The sequence below is a fragment of the Daphnia pulicaria genome, chromosome 6 (genome assembly GCF_021234035.1).
Source record: "Daphnia pulicaria isolate SC F1-1A chromosome 6, SC_F0-13Bv2, whole genome shotgun sequence".
Taxonomy (NCBI): domain Eukaryota; kingdom Metazoa; phylum Arthropoda; class Branchiopoda; order Diplostraca; family Daphniidae; genus Daphnia; species Daphnia pulicaria.
The window spans coordinates 9,170,854-9,180,853 of NC_060918.1; the positions used below are offsets into that span (position 1 = coordinate 9,170,854).

The following is a 10,000-nucleotide window of genomic DNA, read 5'->3' on the forward strand; positions in this document are numbered from 1 at the left end:
GTTTTATCGCGGACGTAGCCGCAGCCTGGTTCCGGAATCAGGACCGGATTCCCTTTCGCCTTAACCTGGGTGGCGTCTCACGTTATACGATACATGGTTTCATATTTTCGAAGGCGCTGCGAAAGAAGCATGCGATGCCATAACGCGATGAACGGTACTAGGAAAATAAAAGAGACGGGAGAAAAACAATCAAATACCGGCTAAGAGAAATCAAAAAAAGGAAAAAGACACTTCTTTAACCTTCTATCATTCTCACAAGCTTTCTTATTCATGTGTTTTCTTTGACCCCGCAACTTTAGATTTTTTCTCTTCGCGCACACCACAGAAGAATCACCGACACACGACTCAACCACAACCACGCCCGCTACTCATACGATAGATGCAACACATCACGCCCGTCACTAGGTCGGCTTTCGCCTGCGGCTTAGGATCGACTGACTCATGTCCAACCACTGTTCACATGAAACCCTTCTCCGCGTCAGTCCTCCAGGATCCCTCTGGAGTATTTGCTACTACCACCAAGATCTGCACCGACGGCGGCTCCGGGCAGGCTCACGCCCACAACCCTTCTACGCTCACCGTCGCGACCCCCCTACTCGTCGGGGCCTCAGCGCCGTCGCTCTCTTCGAGCTGACACGGACGTTATTCGCTCTGCCGACCGACGGCCCGGTATAGGCACGACGCTATAGCGCCTCCCATTTTAAGGGCTAGTTGCTTCGGCAGGTGAGTTGTTACACACTCCTGAGCGGATTCCGACCTCCATGGCCACCGTCCTGCTGTCTTTAGCAACCAACTCCTTTTCGTGGGATCCGAAATGTGCGTCGTTTAGGCGCCTTAACCGGGCGTTTGGTTCATCCCACAGCGCCAGTTCTGCTTACCAAAAATGGCCCACTGGGCGCTCAGATTCAAATCAATTGCCGCGGCCTCAATCAAGGAAAAAGGCCGGGCTTCTCACCCATTGAAAGTTTGAGAATAGGTTGAGGTCGTTTCGACCCCAAGGCCTCTAATCATTCGCTTTACCGGATGAAACTCCGTTTGTTCTCTTTGCGAGCACCAGCTATCCTGAGGGAAACTTCGGGGGGAACCAGCTACTAGATGGTTCGATTAGTCTTTCGCCCCTATACCCAACTCCGACGATCGATTTGCACGTCAGAATCGCTGCGGACCTCCACCAGGGTTTCCCCTGGCTTCGTCCTGGCCAGGCATAGGTCACCATCTTTCGGGTCCCAACGTGTGCGCTCTGGGTTCGTCCGGCCGACTCGACCAAACCCTTTTAAGGGGGAAAGATCTCGCGAGCATTCGGACGCCCTGGGGTTGCGCCCGCTCTGTTCGAGACGGGATCACCCCTCGCGGATGCACCCTCATCGGGGCCGCTTCACTTTCATTGCGCCTCGCGAGTTTAGTTTGATAATTTCTCGACGACTTGCGCACATGTTAGACTCCTTGGTCCGTGTTTCAAGACGGGTCGGGTGGGACCCGACTTCTACTCTCCGCTCTGGGCCTCCACAGGTTGAGCACCGCAACTTTTTCTCTTTTACAAAAAAAAGCTACGACACCTCCCGGGAGGAGACAGGTCACGACCGGGCAGTACTGTTGGGAAACGCCGCGCTCGTCATCGCGGCACCCGCGAAGGTAACCACGAAACTCGCTAACGGACGCCCCGTGTAACAGACACCCAGTCGGTCGCGGAGTCCTACTAGGCCCCCCACTTGCGGACCTTGGCGTGGCTATTGCGATCGCAGAACGACTTATGCAAGAGAGCCGCCAATTCAGGCAGTCTCCATGCAGCGTTAAGGGCATACAACCAAGTGCCGGGAGCGGGGACTTGTTCGACCTTCGAGGGCCCACCCGTTTAACCCCCTGAACGGTTTCACGCACTCTTGAACTCTCTCTTCAAAGTTCTTTTCAACTTTCCCTCGCGGTACTTGTTCGCTATCGGTCTCGTGGCGATATTTAGCCTTAGAAGGAGTTTACCTCCCGCTTAGGGCTGCACGCTCAAGCAACCCGACTCTTGGGAAGGGATCCGATGCACGGTCTCGGCTCGTCTTATCTACGGGCCTGACACCCTCTGTGGGTTGCTCGCCCCGTTCATGGAGACTTGGACGATAGATACCGGACAGACGCGCACGATCCTCCCGAACACCACATTCCTCGGCACCCGCTCAACCGGGCGCGAGGTTCGGTGCTGGGCTCATCCCTGTTCGCTCGCCGCTACTAAGGGAATCCTTGTTAGTTTCTTTTCCTCCGCTTACTGATATGCTTAAGTTCAGCGGGTAGTCTCATCTAAACTGAGGTCAGAATGAATTGTTTGTTTTCAAAAGGAGACAACACTTTATCTAGCTCGACAGACTTTGGCGTTTTAAAGCCGGGAAAGATTGAATAATTGCCGGTTCAAATTTTTTTTTCGAAATAAAGCGAGTCTCTCGTTATTCGCAAAAATTAATTTACGAAAAGTGACAGGGCGTCCTGCGGCTTTTTGTATTGAAACAACGCGTCGTGCGCGAACCATGCTTGCATAACGAGCGGTTAGAGTGAGTGATAATTCGCGGTGGTCGACACTTCGACACGCCCGGCGCACACACACAACTAAACTCGCGTTGAAGCGGTATATCGCGCACACGCAGCCGACACCTTGTTCGAGAAGATGTGTTTATTTCTAAATTTTTTTTGAGTTGGCTCAAAAATTTCCCATCTGTTTTGCCATCGAAAAAGGTTTCTTTTGAATAGAGAGGAAAAAAACAAAACAGGGCGAACCTTCTTTTATTTTTCCCCCTTTTTTGTATTTGAGGCATCGCGGACACTTAAGTCGCGCGGCACCCAGACGTTAGAGATTCGGGAGCTTTTATGCGGTCAGGCCGGGTGAAAAATAAATCTCGCCGCGACCCAACATGCAAAACCAAGACTGAAAAAATCTCTGTTCGTTCATCATTCGACCGACCCTCAGTCAGATGTGGCCCGAGCGAGAAGCTGGGCCGCCATTTACGTTCAAGATTTCGATGCTCCATGTGTTCTGCAGTTCGCATGGATTAGCGCACTTTGCTGCGCTCTTCATCGATCCACGAGCCTAGTGATCCACCGTTCAGGGTCGTATATAAAACGACATATTCGTTTTCTTCTCTCTTTTTCTCCAACCCGCCCAAGCAAATGAATGCGAGGGCGGAGAAAGAAAGCCAGAAAGAAAATGTTCCGATAAACACTCGTACTAGAATTTGGGTTTAGTGTGTTATTGTGATTTTGAATTCTTCCTACTTCATCGAGAGGGCGAAGGGCAAGCTTAAAAAACATTCGGTTTTCAACGGCATAGTGTCGGGCTTTGGAGTGTTAGTCTATACGACGCACACGCACGCAACCACGAGTATCTACGCCCGAAAAGAACGTCCAGAGTAAAGTCTCACACTTTCGTCCCCCACCGAGAATCAAAAAATCCCGAAGACGAAGAGAGAAACAAAAAAAAAAACAATTTCGATTGGGCGTATCCGCTTTAAACCACCGCGCATCAGAGCGCCTGATACCCGTTCAAAATCTTGATGTTTTTTTTTTTTCCGACTCTCCATCCACCGAGTTTTTATTTTTCAAAGTGTTTGATTTAGGGACTAAGACTTTATAAAATCTCCTTTATTGTTCCTTCGGTACTCGCGGCCCAGGCGGGCTATCGTATTCTTCACTCTACTAACGTCAACACTGTGAGCGCCGCTAAAGGTCGAATGAATCTATAGAGACATTCACCATCGAAGCAGGAAGAATTTGCTCACGGCCATAGACCAAATCGAAAGACTTTGTGTTTTTTTTTGAGCCGAGAGGAAAGAAAAATCAATTTGAAAAGGCGAATCCGCTTTAAACCACCGCGCATCAGAGCGCCTGATACCCGTTCAAAATAAATGATTTTCTTCCGTCAACCCACACATAGTTCATACGATGTCTTACGCCGAAAGACTTTTGATGGGGTTTTTTTGTTTTGCAACTTTTAGTTGTTTCGTGCTCAACCAAAGCCATATGCGCAAAACATTTGTCTTGTTCGTTTATGATCCTTCCGCAGGTTCACCTACGGAAACCTTGTTACGACTTTTACTTCCTCTAAAGGATCAAGTTCGACCATCTTTCAGTCTCGCCGTTGGTAGGCACCGCACGGGCAGAGATTGCTCCCCACTCGACGGCACCCCGACAAGCCCGTCCGAAGGCCTCACTAAATCATTCAATCGGTAGTAGCGACGGGCGGTGTGTACAAAGGGCAGGGACGTAATCGACGCGGGCTAGTGACCCGCGCCTACTAGGGATTCCTGGTTCATGGGGATCATTGCAGTCCCCAATCCCAACCACGAAGGAGGTTCAGCGGTTACCCGGTCCTTTCGGACAGGGAGAGTGAAACACGCTGATTCCTTCAGTGTAGCGCGCGTGCGGCCCAGGACATCTAAGGGCATCACAGACCTGTTATTGCTCACTGTCACGCGGCTGGACGCCGCTTGTCCCTCTAAGAAGACTGCGTGACGGACGCGAGAGCAGAAGGTATCGCCGGGGATGACGACGACCGAATAACAATAGAGCCAGCCCCCGCGAGACATTCCCGACAAAGCCCCGCCATACCTCATCCGCCAGGCAACCAACCCGTGAAGGCCGTACACCCGACGAACAAAGCACAACGAAACCAAGCCGAGAGATTGCCTCACTAAAGGAACCAGTCCCACCGAGACCCGAATCGCCGCCACCTGATCCCGACGCCTCCGTACTCCCTTCGGTTTCAATTGATAAAACCCGTCACCTATTTAGCAGGCTAGAGTCTCGTTCGTTATCGGAATTAACCAGACAAATCGCTCCACCAACTAAGAACGGCCATGCACCACCACCCACCGAATCAAGAAAGAGCTCTCAATCTGTCAATCCTTCCAGTGTCCGGGCCTGGTGAGGTTTCCCGTGTTGAGTCAAATTAAGCCGCAGGCTCCACTCCTGGTGGTGCCCTTCCGTCAATTCCTTTAAGTTTCAGCTTTGCAACCATACTTCCCCCGGAACCCAAAGACTTTGGTTTCCCGGAAGCTGCCCGTCGAGTCATTGGAGTAACTCCGACGGATTGCTGGTTGGCATCGTTTATGGTTAGAACTAGGGCGGTATCTGATCGCCTTCGAACCTCTAACTTTCGTTCTTGATCAAGGAAAACATTCTTGGCAAATGCCTTCGCTGTTGTTCGTCTTGCGGCGGTCCAAGAATTTCACCTCTGTCGCCGCAGTACGAATGCCCCCGTCCGTCTCTATTGACCATTACCTCGGGTCCAAAAGTAAAAGACCAGCAAAATCGGACCGAGGTCCTATTCCATCATTCCATGCTGCGATATTCAGGCGTTGGGATACACCTGCTTTGAGCACTCTAATTTGTTCAAAGTAAACGTTGCCGGCCGCCCGAGACACCCGGTGAAGGGCACCCCGAACGATTGACTGGGTGGAGCGAATCGAGTCAACTACGACCAAAATTAAAAAAGAACCCGAAAGAACTTTCCAACTCTGGCCGCAGATACAACAACGACGCACCGACCACCACTCCGGCGATGTTGTCCGACCGTGAAGAGAGTCGGGCTTTGACACCCGGGCTCCCAGAGCGTGAAACGCAACACCCTTGATTCAGAGCGGCGCCGCCCGGCCGAAGACAGACATCCGACTACGAGCTTTTTAACCGCAACAACTTTAATATACGCTATTGGAGCTGGAGTTACCGCGGCTGCTGGCACCAGACTTGCCCTCCAATGGTTCCTCGTTAAAGGATTTAAAGTGTACTCATTCCAATCACGGGGCCTCGGAAGAGTCCCGTATCGTTATTTTTCGTCACTACCTCCCCGTGCCGGGAGTGGGTAATTTGCGCGCCTGCTGCCTTCCTTGGATGTGGTAGCCGTTTCTCAGGCTCCCTCTCCGGAATCGAACCCCGATTCCCCGTTACCCGTTGCAACCATGGTAGGCGCGTAACCTACCATCGACAGTTGATAAGGCAGACATTTGAAAGATACGTCGCCGGCGCGAAGGCCGTGCGATCGGCGTGAAGTTATCCAGAGTCACCAAAATTGGTACGGTGCGCGAGCCCGAAAGCCCGGCCCCGACTGGTTTTGATCTAATAAAAGCACCTCTTCTGCGAGCCCGAAAGCCCGCAGTCGAGGCTCGAGTGCATGTATTAGCTCTAGAATTACCACAGTTATCCAAGTAGGATGGAGTGGATCTAAGGAACCATAACTGATTTATTGAGCCATTCGCGGTTTCGCCGTCTAGCGGCTTGTACTTAGACATGCATGGCTTAATCTTTGAGACAAGCATATGCTACTGGCAGGATCAACCAGGTATTTCGTGTATGTTTGTTTGATATGCATCCGGCGAGTTGCGGGTTTTTATTTCGCCCACGCATCACCAAACACACACCAAATCAACACGTTTTTTCGTTTTTTTCTTTTTCTTCGGAAACTAAAATTTTTGATCGCAACGCCTGGCGTGTCACAGCGAGTCCCAGTGAAGAGAAACACCGATCCGATCCGTTTGTTGGATTTTTTTCATTTCAATTTCCAAAGTCAAAGACCATTCAACGGTCTATGAGCCCAAAGTGAATCGGATTCATTCGACCGGTCTTGATATATTCATCAACTTTTTTTCCCGTATTACGGTTTTCGACGGTCATATGTGGCGTGCTGTATGCTCATAAGTCAAGCCTGCTTTACTAAGCTGACAAGCATACATCTTTTAAATTTTTGTGGGCTCAGAGTTTTATTTTTATTTTTCCACCGCCGAGGCACACTCTCGCATCACCCCGCACGACACACACACACACACACACCTCACCGCTCAACGGTCACACGAGGCAGAATTTTCCGCAAAGACTTTCGAAGAGAAAGAGAAAACTCGGAACAACCGCGGTCAGAGGCCAGCATAGAGGCATCGTATAGAAAGTCATGGGCGGAAAAAAACAAATCATTTCAAGTCGAGACAAGCAACCAGACTACCCCTATAAAAGTGCGCAATTCTTTAAGAGTTCACCGAAGAATGACCGAGATCAAGTATGCACGAAACGAACATATTCCAAGGGCAGCTGAATAAGCGATTCTGCGCCGAAGCGCGAGAAAAGCAAGCGGTACACCGATGGGGATCGTTTTTTTATCGTGTTAGATTCGTTGTTGTCAAGCAAGGATTCTCAAAATGTTTTTTGCATTGCACCCAAGTTTCGTACTGATTACTTGTCGCAGACCGGTGACTGTCAAAAAAAAATTTTTTACGTTTTTTCTTGAGAGGTCACTGCCTACACACAACTCCGGGCGGGCCGTACACTCACAGCCGTTTGAATTCTCCCTTCGTGTGTCATGGCCATAACTGAGCGTACATCTTACCGGGCGCCGAGTTGATCTGGCTTGTTCGATGAACGTTCGGGATACGTACAATCGATATAGCTCCAACCGTAACTCGTTTGTAATTACGCCGGCCATACTCAGCGGGCGCTCAGCTCAGCTCTCGATATCTTCCGTCGAAGGGAAGTTCGTAGTAAAAGAGAGTCAGAGTCGACGCCACATTTTGCGGTCCTCGCATCTCATCCGATTTTTGAATTTTATAGATTTGCCATCACTTCCACCCAATTCTCTCGTATATTTCAATCTCTTGACTTTGTCCGACCGGGCCGTCTTCGCCCCCCTTCAACTCCGTCCATCTCCACTTCTGTGTTCCACACAACGAGCTTCCGTCAAACGGCAAAATGTGAAATATGCGCACGCCGCACGAAATAATTTGAAAGCGTTCTGTTTGGTGGCTTTTTTATTTTTATCTCTCGGCTCACACACACACACACACATTTCCGCCTGAACGGTAATTTTTTTTGATACGGTGTCAAAAAGTGAAAAGACGCGCACCATTTTCTTTTCTCTTCCGTATCGTCGCTGACGGTAAACGCTGATGGTTATGATGCCGTAAGTTTGGAAGAAAGAATCTTTCCCGTCTTGTCTTGTTACGGTAAAATAACAAAGAACAAGCGTCCGATTTCTCTCACAGACGGCCACAGACAAACCACACGTGCCGAAGAAACGAAACGTCCGAAACCAAAAAAATGTTTGACGCGCGCACCTCTTCTGAACTTTTCGACCAAGAGTCGTTGGATCGAGTGACGAGCTTCTCAGCTGTCGCACCAATCGGTGAAGCGGGCGTTTGAATTCCCGTCCACATCGCGGTTCGGATATATTTTTACATATACCGACCATCGGAAATTTCGAAAACGGTTTTACCGAAGGAATGATATTTCACACACCGACAGCTCATCGAGTTCGTCTCCGTTCAACGGTTTTTTTTTTAAGACTTTTTGATCGCATGGGGCTAAACTGGTTAGAGCAAAGCCGCGATCCAAGCAGTGAAAAAAAAACAAAGACAGTGCAAGCGCGATCGAACGGAATCGAAACTAAAATCATGTGAAGTGGCGGGCGGAAAGGAGCTCAGCTACGGTGGAAATGAAACTACAACTAACGCCGAACCGGACAACTTCCCATTCTGCGTCTTCGTTTCATTTCCCAAAGCTCCCCGTCGATACCAAAGTTTTTGCGTCGAAGCTACTAAAGAAATTTCGCGCTTTCCTTTTCGCCTCTTTCGCCTTCCCTTCGATATCTATCCAACCACCGGCTTCGACTTTATTTCTTTCACCCGTCTATTCGCCCGATAGTCGACGGTCGGCCATTCTTTGGTATCGGCCAGGCGGACTAACAAGAAGTAAGACTCGTTTGAAAAATTTGGACCGGGCTTTACAATCGCTGCTTGTCGTAATGTCGCAAATTTGAAAAAAATTTTCAATTCGAGAAACCAAACTATTCGACACTTCGAAAATTTTTGGGACTCTGAAAATTTTTCCGAGTTTAGGAATCGAGACCTCTTCTATACTAAGGAAAACCACTAATGTTCCGCCGCATAATGTCTCCGTTTTCCGGCTCATTTTTAGCGATTGGACGGGGACATTGCCCCATCCAACCGCCAGCCGACTTTCAGGAACCGTCGTTTTCAAAGTTGGGACTTAGAAAATTTTCGACGAGTGGGAATTTTTTACGGTCGCAAGTCATCACGACACGCCCGACCAACCCATTTGAGAGCCGCCACGCCTCGACGGTGTGACGGCTTTTTTTCGAATCGACGGGTCTCGCTCACTCCTCTCTCGCGCCGACCAGAGGCCGGGCGAGAGAGTCGTTGCCAAACACCGTCGTCGGAAATGGGAGAATTTGAGTGGGAATTTTTTACGGTCGCGAGTCATCACGACACGCCCGACCAACCCACTTGAGAGCCGCCACGCCTCGACGGTGTGACGGCTTCTCTTTTCGAATCGACGGGTCTCGCTCACTCCTCTCTCGCGCCGACCAGTGGCCGGGCGAGAGAGTCGTTGCCAAACACCGTCGTCGGAAATCGAGAAATTTTCATTTCCATTTCCATTTTTTTTCATCGGCCTTTATACGTCCAAGTCCCGCCAACCACGTCACTACCACGTCGTCGGGACTTAGAAAAATTTTTCAATTTTTCGGACTTAGAAAATTTTTCAACTTTCTTTTTTTCGACAACCTCTTCCCTATATAGGAAAGTAGTGGATGTTCCGGGCAGTAACTGTACGAAAAAGTCGATTTCCGAATTTTTGCCGGACATTCACCTGAGCTCAGGCCGGGCCGCCCGCTCAACTGCCGCCCGGTCACCACCAAAAACCGGTCTTGGAAATTTTAGGACTTAGAAAATTTTTCAACTTTTTCTTTCTCGACAACCTCTTCCCTATATATATTCCCTATATTTTTTTCTTTCGCTCTTTCTCTCTTTTTCAGCCGTCTTTGCTCGTCCCAGTGCCGCCTATAGCTTCACTATCCATCGTCGGGACTTAGAAAAATTTTTCAATTTTTCGGACTTAGAAAATTTTTTCAATTTTCATTTTCGACAACCTCTTCCCTATATAGGAAAGTGGTGGATGTTCCGGGCAGTAACTGTACGAAAAAGTTGATTTCCGAAATTTTGCCGGGCTTTCACCAGAGCTCAGGCGG

General features: G+C 49.5%; 3 non-coding genes across 3 annotated transcripts in view; all 3 read right to left on the reverse strand.

The window, feature by feature from the left end:
* LOC124346387 overlaps positions 1-2,297 on the reverse strand; it is a 4,575-nt gene extending 2,278 nt beyond the window's left edge. The window contains exon 1 of the ribosomal RNA XR_006919933.1: positions 1-2,297. This exon is cut by the window's left edge and continues 2,278 nt beyond it. This is a non-coding gene — a ribosomal RNA (large subunit ribosomal RNA).
* Positions 2,298-2,934: 637 nt separating this feature from the next.
* On the reverse strand, positions 2,935-3,087 carry LOC124346227. The gene has a single exon (XR_006919799.1). It is a non-coding gene; the product is annotated as a 5.8S ribosomal RNA (ribosomal RNA).
* A 932-nt stretch (positions 3,088-4,019) lies between these two features.
* LOC124346379 lies at positions 4,020-6,313 on the reverse strand. Its single transcript, XR_006919927.1, has one exon. It is a non-coding gene; the product is annotated as a small subunit ribosomal RNA (ribosomal RNA).
* Between the last annotated feature and the right edge of the window lie 3,687 nt (positions 6,314-10,000).